Genomic DNA, 23,510 nt, shown 5'->3' on the forward strand with positions numbered 1-23,510 from the left:
TTTAGCCTATTTTTAAAATCCATTTCTAAATGGTGGGAAATTGTGCCCCTAAATTTCAGCAATTTTATTTAGGAGAAACACCCAGGGCACATAAGAAATGATGGGGGAATGCATGAATCCAGCCCTGGACATGCTCATTTGTTTTGAAAGTGCATTTCTATCTCTAAAAAGTATTTTATCTGACTATAGCAGGTCTAAGCACCCTGAATGTAAGGAAAGGAGTGGAAGAACCTGGGGTCAGAGTTAAAAGAAAGAGCAGGGTCCCTTCCAACTGTGTTAAACCTGGTATTAAAAGGACAGCCCTCTCCAGGGGGAAAAGCTGCAACAAGGATGTGCGATGATTAAGATGGCTGCAAGGCTCTGTCCGCTCCAAAACTAGCGACGAAAATGCAGGAAAAACCGCGGGTAATATCTTTAAAATACAACACAAGAGGCTCGTTCGGGGAGCCCAAGACCCAGGGAGCCCAAAAAGATCAGTCAGCGGTAGGGGCTACCTCTTTGGGGATAGCCCCGAACCGCAAGGGCTCCGGCGTCTTTGGCGGTTTCCATGCTGGTCGGGCCGCTCGGCAGCGAAGAGGAGAATTTCGGCTTGGAAATGGCGGCGGCGTTTTCTGGGGGCTCCGTCGCCTGTTCCATCTTCTAACTGTGCTTGCTAGCGGCGGGAGCGCCCCACGATTGTGCGACCACCCCCAGGACCATCTCCGGGCCATTAGGACACTGCAGCCGCGGACTGTGGAGGCTTGGGCGGCTTTAGCGATCTCCGTGCTACCTTATTTACACCAGCTGTTCGGCGGCGAGGAGAGGAATATCAGCTCGGTGGCAGTGGTGTCGTGTTTCGGCGGCCCCATTGCCTCCCCCACCCCTGCCCTCCGTTTGTCTGCTGTGGGATTGCGGAACTGGAAAGACCATCTCTGGATCCTGCAGACCTGGAAGATCCCATTGGCCTCAGAGACTCCGAAGCTTTTCAGGCTGCCTTGGCTATTTAACACTGAGGGAGCAAGCCCCATCTTGGAAACAGCAACGGGGTCTCTAGGCAAGTACAACGCCTGTTTCATCTCTTACCATTTATTTTTAATGGTGTGCCACTGGGAATCTCTTGGAGTGGCCCTATTTCCAGAAGAAAAACTTTGGATTTGTACTGCGGGTGGACAGATGATGATTGCACCGCGGGTTTGTTTTGAACCCCCACAGGACCTTCTGACTAACAAAGTTATAGAAAAAGAGAGGGGCTATAAGACACTCCCCCATATGTTTTGCTTGAACTATAACTGGTCCTCAGCCATTTCAACTCTGAACATTGAGAGCCGACTTTTACCACCTGAACTCGCACTTTAAATTAATCAATTGCGCAATTTTTAATTTCTCCCTTTTCTTTCATCTTTCTCTTCTTTCTTTGTATGGGATATGTATGAGATATGTGTGAGATGAATGAATGGCCCACTTTTATAACCATATTGTTGTAAAATTTTGTGTTTTTTTTTTTTAACTTTCACGTGGGGACTGCTTGGAAGAGTGTATGAGTACGCATGATTCGGAGGACCTGCCGGGAGATGCGGGGGCCACGGGGGTGGTTGAGGGGACTAGAGACACGGGAGAGGGTCGGGGTATTACGGTCGTAACAGGGAGAGGCAGATACGGCGGGGACTTTAGGGCAGGCCATTACCGGGGAAGGAGGGTTCGCTACATTACAGAGATCCCTCCTTCCGGCCCTAGGAGTCCCACTCCGAGACCAGATGGCGTAAGCAGTCAGGACCCTGGTCTCAGGCTGTTGTCGCTAAATGCCAGGTCTGTTGTACATAAAGCTCCTCTCGTCCGGGACTTAATTTTAGACGAGAGGGCAGACCTGGCATGTATTACTGAAACCTGGCTGGGCCCAGAGGGAGGAGTCCCCCTTGTAGAACTGTGCCCAGAAGGATTTCAGGTGCTACATCAGCCGAGAGCCCAGGGAAGGGGTGGGGGTGTGGCCGCTGTTATCCGAGAGTCGTTAGTTCCTCGTAGGGTCCCTGCTCCGGAGATTGTCGGGTGTGAGTCTTTGCTGTTAAAGTTGGACCTCAAGGGTCAAGTGGGTCTGCTGTTAACGTACCTGCCTCCCAACAGCGTTGCAGCAGCCCTCCCCTCGCTCCTCGAGTCGGTAGCCGAGCTGGCAGTTGAGTTCCCTAGGTTGATGGTCCTGGGGGACTTTAATTTGCCGTCGCTCGGTGAAAACTCGGAGGGGGCGCAGGAGTTCATGGCTTCCATGACAGCCATGGGCTTGACCCAAGTAGTTCGAGGCCCAACCCATTCGGCGGGACACATGCTTGACCTTGTATTTCTCTCGGAGCAGTGGATTTGTGATCTTGGTCTGAGGGGGAACGACATCATACCCCTGTCGTGGTCAGACCACTGCCTACTGAGGCTCGACTTTCGGAGACCAAACCCCCACTGTAGGGAGGAGGAACCGACCAGGTGGTTCTGCCCCAGGCGTCTTATGGAACCGTCAAGGTTCCAGACAGAGCTTGGGGTTATTCCTGACACTTTCGCCCACAGTCCGGTGGAGACTCTGGTTGCTGCGTGGCACTCGGCAGCATCGGAGACCCTCGACCGGATTGCGCCACTGCGGCCCCTCCGAGGCGGCGGATCCCGGAGACCTCCTTGGTTCACCGAGGAACTCCGGGAGATGAAGCGCCGGAGGAGATGCCTAGAGCACCGTTGGAGGTCCGATAAGTCCGAAGCGAACCGAGCAATGGTAACCACCTGCACCAAGGAATACACCAGGGCACTTAGGGCTGCAAAAAGATCCCATATAGCCACCTTGGTTGCGTCCGCTGAGTCCCGCCCGGCCGCCCTGTTTAGGATAACCCGCTCCCTACTGAACAAAAGGGAAGCGGGGGAACCCTTGCAGGGCAGAGCCGAAGAGTATGCCCAATTCTTAGCGGACAAAATTGCTCGGTTTCGGTCGGACTTGGACTCCACCCCTGCAGCTCCAGCCGAGGCACAGGAGGATCAATTTGAACAACTCTGGGTTGAGTTTCAAGACGTTACCCCCGGGGATGTGGACAAGGCCATGAGGGCTGTAAGTACCTCCACCTGTGTACTGGATCCGTGTCCCTCATGGTTAGTTACTAACTGCAGTGAGGTGACACGAGGCTGGATCCAGGCGGTTGTCACCGCCTCACTTCGGGAGGGGAACTTCCCCGCCGCACTGAAAGCGGCGGTGGTGAGACCCCTCCTGAAGAAGCCATCTTTGGATCCAGCTATCCTTAATAATTATCGTCCAGTCTCCAACCTCCCCTTTCTGGGGAAGGTTGTTGAGAAGGTGGTGGCCTTCCAGCTCCAGCGGTCCTTGGAGGAAGCAAACTATCTAGACCCCTTCCAGTCAGGCTTCAGACCCGGTTACAGCACAGAAACCGCTTTGGTCGCATTGACCGATGATCTCTGGAGGGCCAGAGATGGAGGACATTCCTCCATCCTGGTTCTCCTCGACCTCTCAGCGGCTTTCGATACCATCGACCATGGTATCCTTCTGCGACGACTGCGGGAGGTGGGAGTGGGAGGCGCCGTGTTGCGGTGGTTCTCCTCCTACCTCTCGGACAGGTCGCAGTCGGTGTTAGTGGGGGGGCAGAGATCGTCCCCTAGGCCCCTAACTTATGGGGTGCCTCAGGGCTCGGTCTTATCCCCCCTACTATTCAACATCTACATGAAACCGCTGGGTGAGATCATTCGCAGGCACGGGATTAGATACCATCAATATGCGGACGATACTCAACTGTATCTGTCCGCCCCGTGCCAACTCAATGAAGCGGCAGACGTGATGAACCGCGGCCTCGAAGCTGTTATGGACTGGATGAGGGTTAACAAGCTCGTGCTCAACCCAGAAAAGACCGAGTGGCTGTTGTGTTTCCCTCCCAGAGATTCGACCAATATTCCATCACTCAGGCTGGGGGGTCAAATTCTACACCCCTCAGAGAGGGTTCGCAACTTGGGAGTCCTCCTGGACTCACAGCTATCGTTTGACCACCATTTAATGGCTGTGACCAGGGGGGCATTCGCCCAGGTTCGCCTGGTGCGCCAGTTGCGACCCTACCTGAATCGGGAGGCTCTCACAACAGTCACCCGGGCCCTTGTGACCTCTAGGCTGGAATACTGCAACGTGCTCTACATGGGGCTGCCCTTGAAGAGCATCCGGCGACTTCAGCTAGTACAGAATGCGGCCGCGCGAGTGATTGTGGGTGCACCTCGGTTCACCCGCATAACACCTATCCTCCGCGAGCTGCGCTGGCTACCTGTCGATCTCCGGATGCGCTTCAAGGTGCTATTAGTCACCCATAAAGCCCTACATGGCAGTGGATCTGGATACTTGAGAGACCGCCTTCTGCCAATTACATCCCTGCGACCAATAAGATCACATAGATTAGGCCTCCTCCGTATACCATCGGCCAGCCAGTGTCGGCTGGCAACTACAAGGAGGAGGGCCTTCTCAGTAGTAGCCCCGACCCTTTGGAACGAGCTCCCCGTAGAGATTCGCACCCTCGCCACCGTCCAGGCCTTCCGCACAGCCTTGAAGAACTGGCTCGCCCGTCAGGCCTGGGGACAAGGATAGTTCCCCTCCCGAATGATGAATGTATGTTGTTTACTATTTTATTATATGTCTTATCTTAATGTCTGTATTCCCCTTCCCCGATTTTATGTGAGCCGCCCTGAGTCCCCTCAGGGAAAAGGGCGGCCTACAAATATTAATAAAATCTACAAATCTACAAAAATCTACAAAAGAGGGAACAGTCTAGTATCGTTATGTAGCCATAAGCAGGCTAAGATAAATTATCCTTGAATTCCAATGAACTTTATCTAACTCCTAGTAAATGCTAATCAATAGTTGAGAATATTTCTGTTACATAGACATAAGTAGCAAAAAACTACTTTAATTGGGCCTTGCCTTTGTGTCCCAAATTATATAACATGGGTCCCTTCTGCTGATAAACAACCCTTTTTAATTGGTAAATCTCAAAATCGTTAATTCATGTTTGTCCATTTTCAGCAAAAAGTCCATTAAGGGTTTCCAGTCTTATTGTTCCTTCCCTAATCAAACAGGTCAATTTAGCCATTCCGGCAAGCAATAACATCTTCACAATCCTCTCCTCCATTGTGGCATCTTTGTATTTTTCCATCTTTGTGCATATAATTGCCCTGCAATTATAAAACCAATAGTCCTTTAGTTTTTCTAGTGGCTATCCCTAAGGGTTCACCGACAAAAGGGCGAACGACAAAAACGCGCCCGACTAAACCGCGTCGCTGACGTCATCAACAGGGCGACAACAGCGCAGAGAAAGAAGCACGCTGTAAACCCTAAACCTAAACTTAACCCCTAACCCTAAACCTAATCCTAAACCTAACCCTAAACCTAACCCTAAACCTAACCCTAAACCTAATCCTAAACCTAATCCTAATCCTAAACCTAACCCTAACCCTAAACCTTAACCTTAACCTAATCCTAAACCTAACCCTTAACCTAACCCTAACCCTAACCCTTAACCTAACCCTTAACCTAACCCTAACCCTAACCCTAACCCTAACCCTAACCCTAACCCTAACCCTAACCCTAACCCTAACCCTAACCCTAACCCTAACCCTAACCCTAACCCTAACCCTTAACCTAACTCTAAACCTAACCCTAAACCTAACCCTAAACCTAACCCTAAACCTAAACCTAACCCTAACCCTAACCCTTACCTTAAGTTAAATCGGCTTTCTTTCGACGCGCTATTTAAAGCACCCTTCTTTCTCCGCACTGGCTGTTGTCGCCGCGTTGATGACATCAGCGACGCGGTTTAGTCGGGCCGGTTTTGTCATTCACCCTTTTGTCGGGTCACGATCCCTAAGTCCTAAATGTGGAGTAAACTTTTTAATGTCTTTGCACCACAACCTCCATACAGTTTTAGAGAAAAAGTGATTGTCTGCTCAGGTCCCATCCGTGTCTCTGTTTGTCCTAGTCTGTAACACTTTACAGCTTCTTTGCACTGAATCTCATTTTCCGTTCTGTTGCCTATTTCCTCAATTTAGAGATGCATTTTTTGGGGGGAAAAAATCTTTTCTTCCAAATCAATAATTATCTGGCCAGCCATGCTGTAGCAGACAATAGAATGCCATTGCTTATTGAAATCTATTAATTATTTTCAGAAGGTTATGTGATTATTTCTGCACCTCTAGCTCAGTTATTATTGCTAGCACTAGCAATAATAACTGAGCGAAGATGACCTATAAATGCTTTGTTCTTTTTGTAACTATTCTGCAGTAAACCATCAATTCCTTCCCACGGCTACACTTTTTCTCATTGTTGGAACGGCGAGCTCTTTCACTGTGGGCCTTACAATACATGCAAGCATCTAACAACAGTTACACTCCTGATGCGCAGCCTTGACAAATATTTCTGCAAGTGGTAATACAAGCAAAGAAAAGCATGTCATCTTAATATCCTGGGTTCTGCATTGTTTAGCACTTCTGTGGGCACGTAACATAAGCTTTATCCTCCTTTGTGACTGAAACTATATGTAACTGTACTACTGGTTACCATTAGTAACCATTTTACATTTTAGTAAATTCTCTCAAGGTCAAGAGTCCACCTTTATAAAGAGACCTTGGCCTTAAAATTTCTGCTATCTCTCCAGCACATGACAAAAATACCTTCCGACATGCTTCCCCCCCCCCCCCCAATTTGGAGATCATTCTTGTTTAACTGAAAGCGAGCTCAGCTGCCGTGAGACTCCTTAGTAACAGGAAACAGTTGTCCAGTTTAAAGAACAAGCTCTAAAATCAACAGCTTTCCTTCTCTTTTTCAAACTCCCTCAGGACAATATTTGCTTTTCTAAAATATCATTATGCCATGGCTTTGGATCTCACTTGAGAAACTTAGGGATTTCCCAGCAGTTCAAGGTAGGCTTGACCTATAGTGGAACACAGAAAAGAGGAGCTGCATATAAATAGCAAAATTACAAAAGGATCAATTCTCAGTCAACTCATTAGCAATGCGTAAGTGATAACTCCTCTCTCTAAGATGCTTTCATAATTACTTACACAAGCCACATTTGGTTCACAAGTTTCATAAATGAAGGTTAAGTTGACTTAACCGCCTAGGATTTACCAGTCATGTTAAAGCATAAAATGTGTATGCTTTTCAGGGCCTCTCCAGATACAAGCTGTTGACTTAAAGACTCCAAGGTTAAATGGTGCTGGCTCTAGAGTCCAAGTTAGTTTCCCTACTGCCCAGGCAGTGAAGTTGCAAAACGCAATATGATGGTAATGTTCAGGAAAGGCCTCAGGAAGACCGAAGAAGTTTGGAATTATCCTAGCAGTGATTGCTGAAGCCAAGACGTGAATCTGGGATCTTGTAATTCTAATTCTTACAAAGGGGGTACATTTTGAAATCATTCTGCATATTCCACTAGATCAATTATCTAATGCCCATCGGATATTTCCAGATTAAAAATCCAACAACACTACTTAGTAACCCAATGGAAGTACATTACCTGCTATTTTGTTCTTCCTTGCAAGCTAAAGCTAAATAGGCAAAGCCATTTTAACAGAAAGCATATAACTACCCAAATAATTTATTTCATATAATTTAATTACTTTCAATAAATTAACAGACAGAGGTAGGTTGAAAATACGTTAAGCCATTTTTTTAGACATTTATCCAGCCCAACCAAACATATTCTGTCATAACCAAGGTAATCCTGAATCAAACTGGAGCTTCAGATAGCCATTAATAAGCTTAAACCTTTATTTCAAAGGTCTAGTAAAATAAAATGGACATTCTGTCAAATAACCAGCGGAAATAACTGAGAATCGCAAGGCACTTTAAAGACTAACAAATTAATCATGGCATAAGCTTCTATAGACCAAAACTCACTTTATTTGGTGAATGGAGCATTATCCTTCAATTTAGAATGAAAATAGTTGTTTTTACAATAACAAAGTAAACCATTAGAAATCAACTGTAAAGCTTATCTTTTGTTTATGTTTTTAAAAAAATAGTATTTCATTAAATACTGTTCTGCAAAGAGCATTTGCTTGAAAAGCTAGTAAAACCTTTTTCTATCATTCAGTGTTCTATTGAATAGAAATGAATGTATTAAACTGAAGGGTAATTATTGTTTATTGGCAAACTGGGATGCTGATTGATGGTATTTCTTTGTCCTGCATGATTAACAGAGTTTTGTATCATCAAATTACATCTTTGAATGATTACTAGATCTCTCTCTTTCTCTCTCTTTTTCCTTCTCCTTTTTAAATTAAAATAACATCAATGTATTAGTTCTGCTTCTATTTGAGGTTGCAGATTCAGAACTCCTTTCATTACAGAGATTACCTTCATTAGGTTTCTTTCAGAAATTGTTAACTATTGGCAAACTATGAATTTCCATAAAGATTTTGCCATGATTTTTAACTGGTAAAATGGTACATTAGGCAACAATTTATGAACCAAAGTACCTCATACTGTCAAGAATGTGTCCAAAATCCAGACATAACTCCTGAGGGAATGAAATTTGGGGAAATTGTAGTTGCTTTGATGCCACTGCCTGCCTGCCTGCTACTATGCTGTTGGACAGCTGCTGTAGTCACATGATCTTCCTTTTCAACATTCTGTAACAGTTTCCCAGCTAGTCTCACAATCCTTGCTCCCTCCATCACCCAGCAGCAACCACTTACCTGCATGCTGGGAAGTAGGAAGAAGGAGGAAGAAGGAGGAAGAACAGGAAAGGGCGGGTGGGAAGGAGGGAGGATTTTCAATGTTCCCTGCCAGCTTCTCACAAGGAAACTCAATGGTGCATCTGGAAGGAAATTGGAAGTCACTGCTTCTTTTTGGCCCACCTGTGGTCAGTCTGTTTCTCTGTTCACATAATGATATATCTCTGAAATAACTCAACATGGCACACTGAACTAGTACTTATTAAGAACAATATAAATAAAAGATATTATGGCACATCCTTGATGCAGGGAAAAAGGTTGTCTTTGGAAGCAAAATACCACCGGTTCAGATTTAAAACACTTTATGGCTCAGCCACAGGATTCATTATGTTTGTCCAGCTCTAAGATTAGCATTGAAATGGATCTGGTATTCTTTTTCACCCAAAGCAAGTAAGATGATAACACCAAGATTAACCCCAGACTATAAATTACCAAAAGTAACAATTGTGCTTTGAAAAATAGGTCAATCTTTGATGTGAATTTTCATCAAGATAGTTAGAATCTGACAGATCCAGCTTCTAAATTAGACTCCTAAAATTTTATCAAAAGGAAGCAGGGCTTTTTGAAATCATTAGAATAGTTTGATTGCATTTCCTCTATAATAGTAAATACCTATGTGCTCTTTAACTTCCCATTTTAAACATAATATCCCTCCAAATAACACCAGCAACAAAATGAAAGGAGCAGACCCTGACTCACCATAAAGAGAAGGTGAACACTGAAAATTCACTACCATTTTAACGAGAGTCCCAACTTTATTTATTTAACTAGGGCATATTTCTGAACCTTAAGGATATTAGTACTTCCCTGAAATGTTAGCATTTGTCCCTTATGTTTCTTTTATCCTAAGAGCGTGTCACTATTCACTATAATGACATAAAGGAAAGATTCTCTCTTGCAGTAGATCAGCAGTGATGCCTTTGCGTATGGACTTTCTATTAAAGTAATCAAAATATCAGGTGAGAAAATAACTCTTTTTCTGAACTACACATAAGATAATGTAGAATGCAGAATTCCAGAATGGGGGGAGGGGAATAAAATACAAATAAAATAAATAATCCTGCACATGATTGTATGTAAAGTTTACATATTTGGCTTTACGTTTATCATCCTTCTTCTTTGAATTGATTGGAATTAGTGAAAAGAAACAGATTCATCATTGTCTACTAAGTAAAATATTGGTTCTAGTGAAACGAAGAAAAAAAATATTCCATCTTCTGTCTAAGCACCACATTGTACCAATCATAGCAAGCATTTTAGGCAAAATTGTTTCTGTGACCAATGGAACAAATCTAAGTTCGTCTTGAAAAACAACCAATGCTAACAATATGACTCAAACCGATCTATGCCAATATTTTACCTCGTAGATAAATCTGTTTCTCTCCATTGTGGAACAATTCCAACAAATTCAAAGAAGAAGAATGCTAAACGTAAAGCCAGATATGTAAAGCAAATGTACATACTGCTGTGCAGGATTATTTCCCCTCCTGACTCTGGAATTCTGCATTCTGGATTATCTACATGTGTAGATCAGAAAAAAGGTTTACTTTCCCACCTGATCTTTTGATTGCCGGAATTTTAATAGAAAGTGATGCCAATCATATTAAGAGTATTTGGGAGAAGAGCACAAAGGACATGTGAAACCATTTCAAAACCATAGAAGCTGAATCTAAGGTGATGAACAGATTGATCAAAGAATATTTAAAAAATACTAAGTGCCAAATGCTCATCAAATTTCACTTAGAATGCACAATACAAACACTTGGAAGATGTGTGTTGGAGAAAATATAGCCTTATTTATTCTCTTATGTATTCTATATACTGCTGTCATCGCTAGAGACCCCTGGCAAACAATAATAATAAAGCAGCCAGACAGATACATAGTAGTAAAACATCCCTGTATCAAATCATAAGAACCAACTGCATTATTTTTATTACCTTTTTGCATTATAAGATTTGCATTTAGATATTCCTTCCCTACCAAAAAAAAAACCAAAACCCACCAGCAGAAACTCTAAAAATAGAGAAATCACCATCAACTTGATTAACATCATCAGCCTATTTTCTGTGATCTCTGGAACTAAGAGCATTGAAAAAGAAACGCAACCCCTGGGAGCAAAAGAGGGTAGCTGCTTATTACTTAAAATAAATCCAAATGGAATATATAACTATGACATTTTGAACAGTTGCTGCTCCATTCTGCACCCACACAGCATTTCCTGTTTCCAGAAAATACAGCTCAGACTCTCACCCTTCAATAGCCATTCATGGTAAGCTCACTTACAGTGTCTACAGGATATGGCCAAAAAAAAAGTGAAGACAGCAACCATCACAGTGTTAGGTGTGTTGTACATCTATAACCGAACCTTTGTTGTTGTTGTTGTTGTTGTTGTTGTTGTTATACCTTCTAGACATTTCTGGGTCAGTCCCTGCATTCTTTTAAATGAGAAGTAGAGACCTTTCCCTGTTCGTTTTCAATTACCATGTTTGCTTAAAATCCAAAAGCTAGTGTTATTTGAGGGTTGATGTATCAGAGTGAGAGAACAATTAGAGAAATACCAGTTCAATTTGCACTCTGTATGACATTTCTTGGATACTTGAGTCTCCCTATGTCAGGTTAAGGCTGAACTCAAAAGTCCCCTTATCCCAGCACTAGAGAAATCCCAAAAACTATTTTCAAGCAGACTTGTCCAGCATTTACATAGCTACCTATTTCATAGAGATATGAAAACAGTGAAGTGGGGAGAATGAAGGAACAAGCACTTTATGCCATCCTGAATGCCTTGCAGGAAGAAGGAAATTGAAATGAATCTAAGGATAAGAGAGGCAAGTGATAAAAGAAAAAAAAGGGACCTTTTTTCTATTTTGACAGCCGTAACATGCAAGCGAGCTCCGCTTGCTGCTTCTGTGGATTCTAAAGCATATTTAAATAAGAATGTTTCTGAATTTAAGCTTTAGTTGCAACATCGGTTCATCTACTTTAGCTTACAAAAGGGAAATAAATAAATCACAGTTGAAAACGTTTTAAAATATTTTTTTGTTTCATACTTTCATTGTTCTTTTTGAAGATACATTTTTCCAAAGCAATGTGGCTCTTTTTCAGTTAGACTTTGAGATTTCTTTCACACCCAGACGCCATAACTGCTAAGCAGGCTCCCATCTGCCCCTCATTAACCTCTATCTTTTGTTGTTGTTGTTGTTGTTGTTGTTGTTGTTGTTGTTATTGTTGATCCGATTGGGCATATTTCCAACCAAACAAAAGATTCCTTATTTCTAAGTCCGTTAGATGCAGTTGATTTTCCATTAATAGTTTTAATGTAAAGTGTTAAAGAAAAAAAGTAACACAAAGAGCATCATGGAACCACAAGCACTAAACAAAGAATATCTAGGCCCACTTTAAATGAATACAAGAAACTGTTACACTGAGACAATTTTGGGCTCCGTTAAACTTTGCATTATCTAGACAAGTGGATAAGTTTTCCTGTAGTTTTTCCCAACCATCCTAAAAAATGACAGGGAACTGTTCTATTTTATGATATAAATCATACAGTTACATAAAAGCTAAACAATGACCTGTTTTAACACATAAATAGGTCTAGATAAGAGGAATCGTACTGTCGATAATTCCTTGTTCTGTATTTCAGTTAACCTTTAATAGTTTCTTTCCCTGTCTTCTAAAAATGCTCACTGACAAAGTCATCCTTATTTGAACAAGCCACCTCTTCTTTTCAAGAAATACTCCTGAGATAATAACCATGTGACTCCTTTAATTGTCATTTATCCATCGTTGCCCACACTGGAATATGCTATGTTATAAATCAGAAATAAGTTACAAATCTCAAGATTTTTTAAAGTGACAACTATATTGCTTTGTCCTTGGCTTGTTGTATTTTAATGTTTAGGAAAACATAATACAAAATAAAAAAGAAGAAATTGAGTGTTTCTCTTATCCTCACCCATATCACCCCTTCATTAAATACATTCTGCAAGTCTATTGTTCTGGCATGCTCCTTGCACACTCTCCTTTGTATAAAAAATAAGCCTAAAATCCTGGCGTAGTGTGGAAATGGTTTGCTGCTGCTTCTGTGATATTCCTTCAAGATATCAGTATAGTTATAGATCTGGGTTCTTAAGTGGTCTCCCATCAAAGTACAAACCAGAGAAGGGAGTTGCTAGCTTATATTGAACTTATTTAGAATTTAGAAGAACAGAATTGGAAGGGACATTGAAGGTCTTCTAATCCAACCCCCTGCTTAGGCATGAAAACCTACACCACTTCAGACAAATGGTTATCAATATCTTCTTTAAAACGTCCAGTGTTGGAGCATTCACAACTTCTGTGGGCAAGTTGTTCCACTGATTAATTGTTCTAACTGTCAGGAAATTTCTCCTTAGTTCTAAGTTGCTTCTCTCCTTGATTATTTTCCATCCACTGTTCTTGTCATACCCTCAGGTGCTTTGGAGATTAGCTTGACTCCCTCTTTTTTGTGGCAGCCCCTGAGATATCAGAACACTCCTATCATGTCACCCTAGTCCTTCTTTTCATTAAACTAGATATGGAGTCGTGATGGGTCAGACACGACTTCGCAACTAACAACAACAATAAGACATACCCAGTTCCTGCAACTGTTCTTCATATGTTTTAGCCTCCAGTCCCTAATCATCTTTGTTGCTCTTCTCTGCACTCTTTCTAGAGTCTCCACATCTTTTTTATATTGAAAAGTTGGTTGAATATTATCAACTTTTCCACTCAGATCCATCTATCATTTATACAAAGTCAAAATGAAAAAATAAATCTTGAAAACATCTTTAAAAAATATTCTTTATATTTTTTTAATTCAGTTGAAGGGACCTTTGTAATTAATCAACTTATTCCTGAAGTTTCTTAATTGCCAACCTCACACTGTGTCTTGGTTGGTTGGTTGGTTGGTTGGCTTTATTTTTCTTATTGTCTGCGATTCAGAATAAAATAAGACGTTCAAAGTAGAAGCCCTAGAAAGATAGAAATGCAGATTGGAGATATATGTAAATAGGATTTACATGGAATATGTATTTTCTTCTATCCTTCATTTCCCTGGCAAAGTGTTATTTAAAACTGTAGTGGAGACTGTTGTCTATTGGAGCAGAGGGCACAAATGATTTCAGCTAGCTAGTTTGAGTTTATTGCCTGGTTCAGGTGTATCTAATAAGTAACCTCAAGGTCATTTCCCATCATTAAAAAGGCCATAGTCAAGGAAATGATAGTGAGATCATAAACTTATATTGACACAAGTAATTGTGCTATTGGTTCCTGCTATAAGGAGTTTATTTTCTCCCCCAAACAATGGGGGGAGTAAGTCTTAAAGAAAGTCCCATCTTTTGTCAAACCCTGCTTAACTTTAGCTGCTTTCCAATGTAGCTTAGATAACAAAGGACAGAGATGACCTCACAGTTCTTATGTTTTACACAGGGAGAGAAAAAAGCTTCAAATAAATACAGTGAAAAATTGAGTGAGTTTCCTGAATTATCCTTCCTTTACCAAGGACACCCATTATAAGACTAAGAAGCTATACTTGTGTTCTCTCTCTCTCTCTCTCTCTCTCTCTCTCTCCCTCCCTCCCTCCCTCCCTCCCTCCCTCCCTCCCTGTCTGCGTGTATGTGTGTGTCTTTCTCTCTTCCTTTTATGAGTATAAATATTAAGTGTTGTAGAAGTTTTATATATTTACTTTGAGAAGGGAAAAAATGATGTTGATGATATGCCATTTCATTTCTGAATGTTGTCAGAATTTGGGGGAATCATGAATTGGAACCAGGTTATCAGCCAAAACAACCGATAATCTTCAACTTGAATTTGCAGAAGCAGCAAATGAAACAACTCCTTTTTCCAGAGCAAAAACTAGCTTTGGTCTTATAAACTTAATTTTTCTATTTGCAAAATAATCTGTGAGTGTGTCTGCAAGGGACAAATAAGAAGTTTCTTCCCACCCAGTGATCCATGGCTCCGAGTTGATTGCCATAAACTCCAATGTGGGTCAGAGATTTATTGTAAGTTGCCTAGTTTTACACTGAGGTGTCATATAGGAAATATTAACTAAACTATTATGCCCGTGAAAGCCATAGTTGAAGATTAAGCTCAGTTTTGACTCTTCCCGTACTCTGGGAAAATCAACATCAATGTTATATTGTGCTACTTACTACCATTCACACCACAAATATGGCCTTTTTATATGTATCCTAAACCAGTATAATTTGTACTTATTTAGGCTAACATTAGCTGGTTTAAGATAGCACAGGAGTTCATTCATAAGCAGAGAGACTTGGCTTTTGTACTTTATGCTTTTTTATGGTTCATCGCAGAGTCAGACAAATGTTTAAACTGGATTTGGCATTTTTATCCATCTGTCGAGATATTTCCCAAAACCTGAAATTATAGACAAGAAGACTTCACAAATTAATTAAAATCTACTTTGGAGTTTTCATACACATACCCACAAAATCTCAAGTGCAGTCAAAGTCTTCCATGCAATTTCCTGTGAGTATCTGAGGTAGTGTATGCAAACTGAACCAGCATTTTATTTTGTGCAAATAATTGTGTTTCTCACAAAATAGATTGTGATGCTTTTCAGATGGGCATCAGAAAATAGCTCTGATTCCAGAGCCACGCAAAATGAGCCAGAAAAAAAGAACCAGTAATGAATAAGGTGCAGGCTTAGAAACAGTGAGGTCTAGTCCTGCCTTAGGTATGAGTGCCAGCTGGGTGATTTTGAGCTAGTCATTCTCTCTTAGACCAATTCATCTCACAAGGTCATTATTGTGGGGAAAATGGGAGGAGGAAGGAGTATCATGTATGTTCACAATATGAGTTATGTGTACAATAATAAAGGTGGGATTTTAAAAAACATCTAAAAATAAAAGTCCCATCATAAAGGCATTCATAGATTTCTAGCATTCAGAACTAATAGCCATAATAATTCTTTCATATATGAATGGCATAGAAAAATCCAAGGAAATAAAGGGCATTCATTTGTCTTTGAACAAATTCTTTGCTTGGATTCTCATTAATCTCAGAACAAGCTACATATTGCACTTGTTACACTGAAGTAATGTTCTCTGTGTGTAAATGCACATCAAGTAGAGATTTTATATTTCCTCAGGGGGCTACTTGTAGATAATAGAATGTCAATCAATGCTGAAAATAGTAAAGCAGAAAATATGATTGCATATTTACAGAAATAAAGCAGGAGACTAACTTAACAAGAGCCGAGGTGGCGCAGTGGTTAGGGTGCAGTACTGCAGGCTACTTCAGCTGACTTATCTGCAGTTCAGCAGTTCAAATCTCACTGACTCAAAGGTTGACTCAGCCTTCCATCCTTCTGAGGTGGGTGAAATGAGGACCCAGAGTGTGGGGGCGATATGCTGACTCTGTAAACCGCTTAGAGAGGGCTGAAAGCCCTGTGAAGCGGTATATAAGTCTAACTGCTATTGCTATTGCTATCAACAGTTTCTGTCAATCTGATTTATTCACTGCTTTTAAATAAGCAAATTATACCTATATCCATGGGCATTGCCACACAGCATATAACCAAAACCAAATTGGCTGTATTATTGGCGGTAGAAAGTGAAAAAGCTCAGCGAAATGGCAAATACGAGGTCAAAAGTTGGACTATGAAAAAATGGAATAGAAAGAATATTGTTGCCTTTGAACTTTGGTGTTGGAGAAAACGTCAGAAAATTTCATGAATAGCTAAGGAAACAAATAAACAGATGGATCATAGAACCAATTAATTCAGAGTTCTCACTTCAGGTACAAACTATCAGCCACATATTATCCTGTTTTGGAAACATTAGGCTTATCTCTCTGAATAACTTTATAATGCTGTGGGGAGGGTGAAAGAGAAGAGGAAAATAACCAGCGATGGTTGTGATGAGGCATCATTGGAACAGCTGACAAGCCAAGTTGAACCTAAATCATTTTGAAGAAAGGTGATGTACTCACTAAGAGTCAGCACCTACAATGACCATAATCAATCAATCAATCAATCATTATTGAGTTTTGGAAATATTTTGGAGGGACTACTGTATTGGGAATGTTTGGGGAAAGTCTTTCTTTCTTCTTTATTGAATCGGGGCCACTTAAGAAAACAGCTTGATTTGAATGAAAGGGCTTAAACTAATTTCTATAACAATATTACTTCTATTTATCGTACACGGGGATTTGGGGCGGGATAGAAAGCCCTCGCGTAGATTTGGACACGACTGAATGGATAACATCACCATCAATTTTGCTTAAAAACCGACCAAGTAAATAGAGTTTTATTTTTTAACACCCAGGGGGCGCAATGGGATTATTCAACAGTCAACTAAAGCAGCTACTGCCTTTTTCCAAACTTTTAAGATAACAAAAGGAAGTGGGATTTTGAAGTAAAGGGATTTTAACAAGGCGATATTATGGCAAGGTCAAATGACTGACTTTTTCGCCGATCGGCTTTTCACGGACTAACCTCCCTCTGCAACAGGTAAATTTGCTGTTTCGATGCAACTCTCCTTAGCTTCTCACGTCGAGTTCAACTTCCCTCCCGCGCGTATTTTGGGGAAGCTGTGGGGTGTAGAAATTCTGCTTTGATCCCATTTTCCAACATAAAGATAGGGGCATTTTCTTTTCTGTAAAACAGGCTTATCCACACGCAGCCGGGAAACTGTTCTTATGTCCAGCAATGGCTTGATAAAATGCATATTGTAATATGTGAAAGTCCATTGTATTATTAAAGATAATAGAAACATTTAGGAAAATTCATATTGTATAACTTTCTTAAATTTTAACTGTGGGGAAATTGTTTGGTATTGTAACCGGGCTATTTGGAAATATATAAATTGCAGATACCCCATTTAGCTGTCTTTATAAAGCTTGAAACTAAATAAGAATGTAAATATAAATATTAGATATAAATTATCCTACATCTAGTTCTAGGAAATATGCCCCATTGAAGACAGTTTAAAATATGTAGATTGGACTGTTTTGTTTATATAATCAATTATCACAATCCTGTCTATACTTAACAATAAATGCCATTTTTTATCAGTTTGTTTCTAGTAATATACTGCATAGGATTGCTGTCTAAGAAAAATATCATGACAAGTAGAAATTTACTGAAACTACAGATGCTCTATTTCTAATAAAAACCTAAACATTTTCTTTACTATATGTGTCACAGTATATGTAGACTATTAAAAATAATTGCCATTTCCTCTTCCCATTTTTTTAAAGAAAAGTAGTAGATATAAAAATGAAATACTAAAAAAATATTTTAAAAAAACAATATAATGGAGAAGTTCTTTCTGTCTTTCAGAGATATATGGTACATTGTGTGATTTCACTTGGTACCACTTGTGCTGAAGAAAAAAAAGTTGGGCAGAATGGCTGCTTGAGATGTATGATGGCTGTGTCACACATATGATCCATTGTATGAAATAAGAAAGGTGCGTGTGAGTTGAACCAATACAGATGAATTGGTGTTTTGCAACTAGCTTTCATAATAGTACAGTTCTCTCAGAGTTCCGTGGTACTTTAGGATATGTGTAAAACTGGAAACTGAATGATTTTCTATTAAAGATTGCAATCACAGCATTAAAAATAAGCATATAAAGTTTTAAAAAGATATAAGAATAAAAAAGGGTAGAAGCTCCAGAAAAGAAAGAGAAAGAAAAGTAAAAATATAGCCGAGGAAAAATAGAAATATATAAAGTGATTTTCACTTTCATCATAACAAATATAAACAATTTTACTAACTTATCACCTTCTATATACAAATATATAACAAATGGTCTTTTCTTACCATATCCCATCTCTTATCTACAAACAAAACCATAAAGCATTGTCGCTATAAACAAATCCATAAACCCTGCCATCTTTTCATTCAGTATAGGTTATTTTGATAGAATGAATATAACTAGCATTGTGGTCCTCTTTCAGTCATTTTGCCCCTCATTATCCTGTTGTATGCGGACGATACTCAGTTGTATCTGTCCGCCCCGTGCCAACTCAATGAAGCGGTGGACGTGATGAACCGGGGCCTTGAGGCTGTTAAAGACTGGATGAGAGCTAACAAACTGGTACTCAACCCGGAAAAGACCGAGTGGCTGTTGTGCTTTCCTCCCAAAAATTTGGCTAACGTTCCACCAATCAGGCTGGGGGGGCAAAACTTATCCCCCTCAGATAGGGTCCGCAACTTGGGAGTCCTCCTGGATCCACAGCTGAGTTTTGACCACCACTTGTCGGCTGTGACCAGGGGGGCATTTGCCCAGGTTCGCCTGGTGCGCCAGTTGCGGCCCTACCTGAACCGGGAGGCTCTCACAACAGTCACTCGAGCCCTTGTGATCTCTAGGCTGGAATACTGCAATGTGCTCTACATGGGGCTGCCCTTGAAGAGCATCCGGCGACTTCAGCTAGTCCAGAACGCGGCCGCGCGAGTGATCATGGGCGCACCACGGTTCGCCCATATAACACCAATCCTCCGTGAGCTGCGCTGGCTACCTGTTGATCGTCGGGTGCACTTCAAGGTCTTACTTACCACCTATAAAGCGCTCCATGGTAGTGGATCTGACTATTTGAGAGACCGCCTCCTGCCAATCACCTCCCTGCGTCCCATCAGATCGCACAGAGTAGGCCTCCTCCGAATTCCATCCGCCAGTCAGTGCCGACTGGCGACTACGCGGAGGAGAGCCTTCTCGGTTGCTGCTCCGACATTATGGAACAACCTCCCCGTGGAGATCCGTACCCTCACCACAGTCCAGGCCTTCCGCACAGCCCTTAAGAACTGGCTATCCCGTCAGGCCTGGGGATAGGATTACTCTCACCCCGCCCGAATGTTGAGTGAATGTTGTGTTTTTATGATCAATTTTCTTTTAATCACGATTCCTTTCTTTTTAAGTCTTGTCTTGCACTCCCTTCCCTTCACTGTTGTAAGCCGCCCTGAGTCCCCTCAGGGAAAAGGGCGGCATATAAATTTCCAATAAAATCTAAAATCTAAATCTAAATCTTATTTAATACTCTTTTGTGTGCTTTGAAGTTTTTTGTAAGGTTTACATATTGTTTTGTTTTCTTAATGCAACTTTCAATCTGTGTTGCTCTTAAAACCCCTTTGATAGGGAGAAACAAGCATAGCTTATTGGACAGTCCAAATATTTCCTTTCCTCCTTTTCTCCTCAATGTTTATATCTATTTGCCGTATTGCAAATAACTTAATGTTGATTGATTGATTAATAATCCTGTCACATTTTCTTACTTTTAGACAAAGCATACCTATGAGGACATTGTTTTTTATAACCTGATGAGCAGTTATGGGAGAGAAGCAGTGGGGCTTCCCTCTGGTAAATGCTTAATGCAGGTTTTTTTCAAGCTTGGCAACTTTAGAATATGTGGACTTCAATTCCCCAAATTCCCCAGCCACACATCTTAAAAATTGCCAAGGTTGAAAAGCACTGGAGACACAGGAATTCTGTTTGCTGAGACACACTGCTTTAACCTCAAGAACTACTAAACCATATTCACTCACCAACCAACCTGCAGCTTAAATGTCTGTTTAAAAGTGGCTGAGTTTATTTTAAGCCAGTAACTTTTCTCAGGGTTCTATGAAATGTCAGGTTGAAAAAGACAGTTTATGATCTCCAATCAACCAATCATTTAGATTGTTACAGCTACACTACAGAAAGCTAAGCTGGAAAAGGAGGAGCTTTCATTTCAGCTTTTCCTACCAAAAAACAAACAAACACCAATTTGCAAACTTTTCTGGAGCTGTGCCATTATCAAGCTGGCTCCCTTCAAACCCCCCCCCCCTTTATTTTTAAATTGCAGACATAAATTTCAAACATACTACTCTGAGTCATTGGCAAGATAGGCCAATTTGTCTTTGAATCCATTTGGTTCTCTCTCACAGATGACATTATTTTAAGCAAACAAAAGAAAATAGAAAACCAGGGTTCTTAATTTGTTTCATTTCTTAATTTTCTGTATGAAAGTCACAGCTACTTTATAAACTAGTCTTTTCCATACAAAATCTCCCCCAACCCCTTTTAAAAAATAAATTTTTGAGGCTTTGAGATGCAGAAATGCCAGGGGATTAAAATTGACCAGTGTCTCTTTAAAAGTTCCCAGTTCCGTGTTGTAAAAATGTAGAAGGAAATGGTGCAATAGCTTCTTCCCATAGAAACTTTATATAAGGCGCTTTCAGTTTTTTGCACCTTTAACAACTACTTTAAAGCAAATATTGTAGAGAATCAACATTCCTCAAATTTGAATGTTTCTCTTGATCACATTTAAAATTAAAAATTTGATCCCCTCCCTTTCCTTTGACACGAAACTGCTTTTATGGATATTATAAAATTTTCAGAAACCTCTAGTAGTTTCTTGCCCTATGTCCAAGTGCTTGGCATAAGTCATCTGGATTAAATGGTGTTGTGATATTCACTGTATGGTTTATCTCTCAACGTGTGATGCACGGGAGATCTAAAATGCCTTAAAATCAAGTGTTCCTTTGCTCTTAGGTCATTCTCATTCAGCTGGGGATAGTGATGATTCACCACTTGCATTGAAGTCAGTAGGAGGGCTTTAGTTAAGATCTTAGTTGTCTTAATGAGGTTCTGCCTCCTCTAACGTGTATGATTCCCCTAACCATGGAGTTAATGAGAGAGGATGCCCATGCCATGCACCCCCAGACAGTCTGCCACATGCATAGAGCTAACTCCAAAGTGGTGGTGAAGTACCCTCCAGTATTCCCACTCCCTTTACCCTTTACCCTGGTGATTATTCAGCCTCTTATGACCCTCCTGTCTATCTCTTTTATCCTGGCCTCTATGCCTATTCTCCTTGGCAGACACAGCTGAGCCAATGAAGAGTGCAAAGGAGTCCCTCCATCTGCCACTTTCTATGTGTGCCCCCACTCTAAATATAAATAAGGGTCATTTTTCTGGATCACACATCAGGGCCATGACAAATGAGTCCCAAAGGCTTTGATGCCTATGTTTGGACACAAGCAATTATCTCTAATTATTGTTTTTCTTTTCAGTTTGCCCAACATTAAAGAACCCTGTGAAGCAGCTTTAAAAAGGGAGCTCGGGAGAGTGAATAATATATTTCTTTAGACGATTGGGCCCGGCACATACACCTCCTCCTCCTCCTTTGTAACCTTCCCCTCCCTCAATGTTTCCATATCGATGGAGACACAATCTTCACAAATGTTCAACACATAATATGGATTCGGCTTGTGTGTGGGACATTTTTTTAAGAGCGTCCATGTGTGTAGATGGTTTTTAAGACAAGATGTAAACCTTTGTATAAATAAGTTTCAGATGGCAAAGAACACGAGAGAGGAATATCTGTTAAAGGTGGTGAAAGTAAAAAAAAAAGATAAAATTTTAAAACTTGTTTTAAATGTTTAAAATATTAACACTTTTCATGAGTCATAAAATATTAAAATATAGTCAATTTTCTCCACAAGCAAAAAAGTACTTAAAAATGAAAAACAATCAGTGGTTTATAATACATAATAGATTGAAGATAATCTCTGCAAACATATTCTGGATATTTTATAGACCATATTGTTAAATGTCACTATTAATATATCTGCATTAATGTCTATGAATAAAGGATGGACATGCACACAACAAACACAACCAAAAAATGTTCCAAACTTTGGAGATTTCAAACTGCATTTATTTAAGATGATTATACCATTGTTAATTTTAATAAAACTGAAAATTCAGCCAATAAACATTTATTTGAACTGTACTTACTAATGTTACATACAAAATCATAAGTATTGGATTAAAGCAAAAATCCATTTCATTCATTTTTTTGGTCCTTATAACTGACCTAAAATGCACTCGTTAACACATTCTCTTAACTGATTCTGCTATGGATAGTTAGGTGTTAGATATAACGGTTACAAAAAATGTCTATGTTTGGACAGCATAGTAAACCAAACTGATAAATAATGCTGGTTTACTGAATACGAATAATATCCTGGTGCAAGTATTTGATTACTGCTCTTTGTGTCCTCCTGCTAAACAAACAAATGTGGGTGGCTTTCTCCATGAATTTGTCATTATATGAGTATAACAAAATAAGTTTTGTTCTCTCTCTCATTAATAGTTTATTGAACCCTTGAAGCTTGTTTAGCCATTCCCAGTTGTAGGAAAAACTTAAGTGAAAATGACTGAACATCATCTATCATCATGCCACTCTTTCTCCTTAAATGAGGATTCTTTATAACATTAGTTTACTATTAATCTGAATGCAGTTTGTACATCTCTGTCCTTGCTCTTATGTGCCAATGAATCAAACGTACATGGAGATGTGCATTTTGGTTAAGTTTTAGACATAACAATTCCAACTACTCTCCATTAACAGCCTCTCACAAGGAGTTGTCTTATTTGGGGTTTAGATGGATTTGGTTCTTTATGCTGTATTTTTCCTTCAACGTTCTTGGGGAAAGACACAATAAGTTGTGAGGTGGACGAACACATTGTTGGTTTGGACGGCTATCTTGACAAGGTTTTATGCGGGCTAGTTTAAAGAAGGATAATTATTTGATGGAATTTCATTCTCAGTGATAGAAGATGAGGTGCGAGTGGGATTATTTATTAGCGGTTCAACTAGTGTGAAATATTTGTTTATCTTTAATGGAAAAATACACAGAGACCAAAATGTGTCAATACAAATCATGTGCATATCTACATTTGAGTAATTTATCTACAATTACATTACATATAACATATTATTTGGCCAAAACTGTTATCCATATGTTTGAGAACTA

The sequence above is a fragment of the Thamnophis elegans genome, chromosome 5 (genome assembly GCF_009769535.1).
Source record: "Thamnophis elegans isolate rThaEle1 chromosome 5, rThaEle1.pri, whole genome shotgun sequence".
NCBI classification, from domain to species: Eukaryota; Metazoa; Chordata; class Lepidosauria; order Squamata; family Colubridae; genus Thamnophis; species Thamnophis elegans.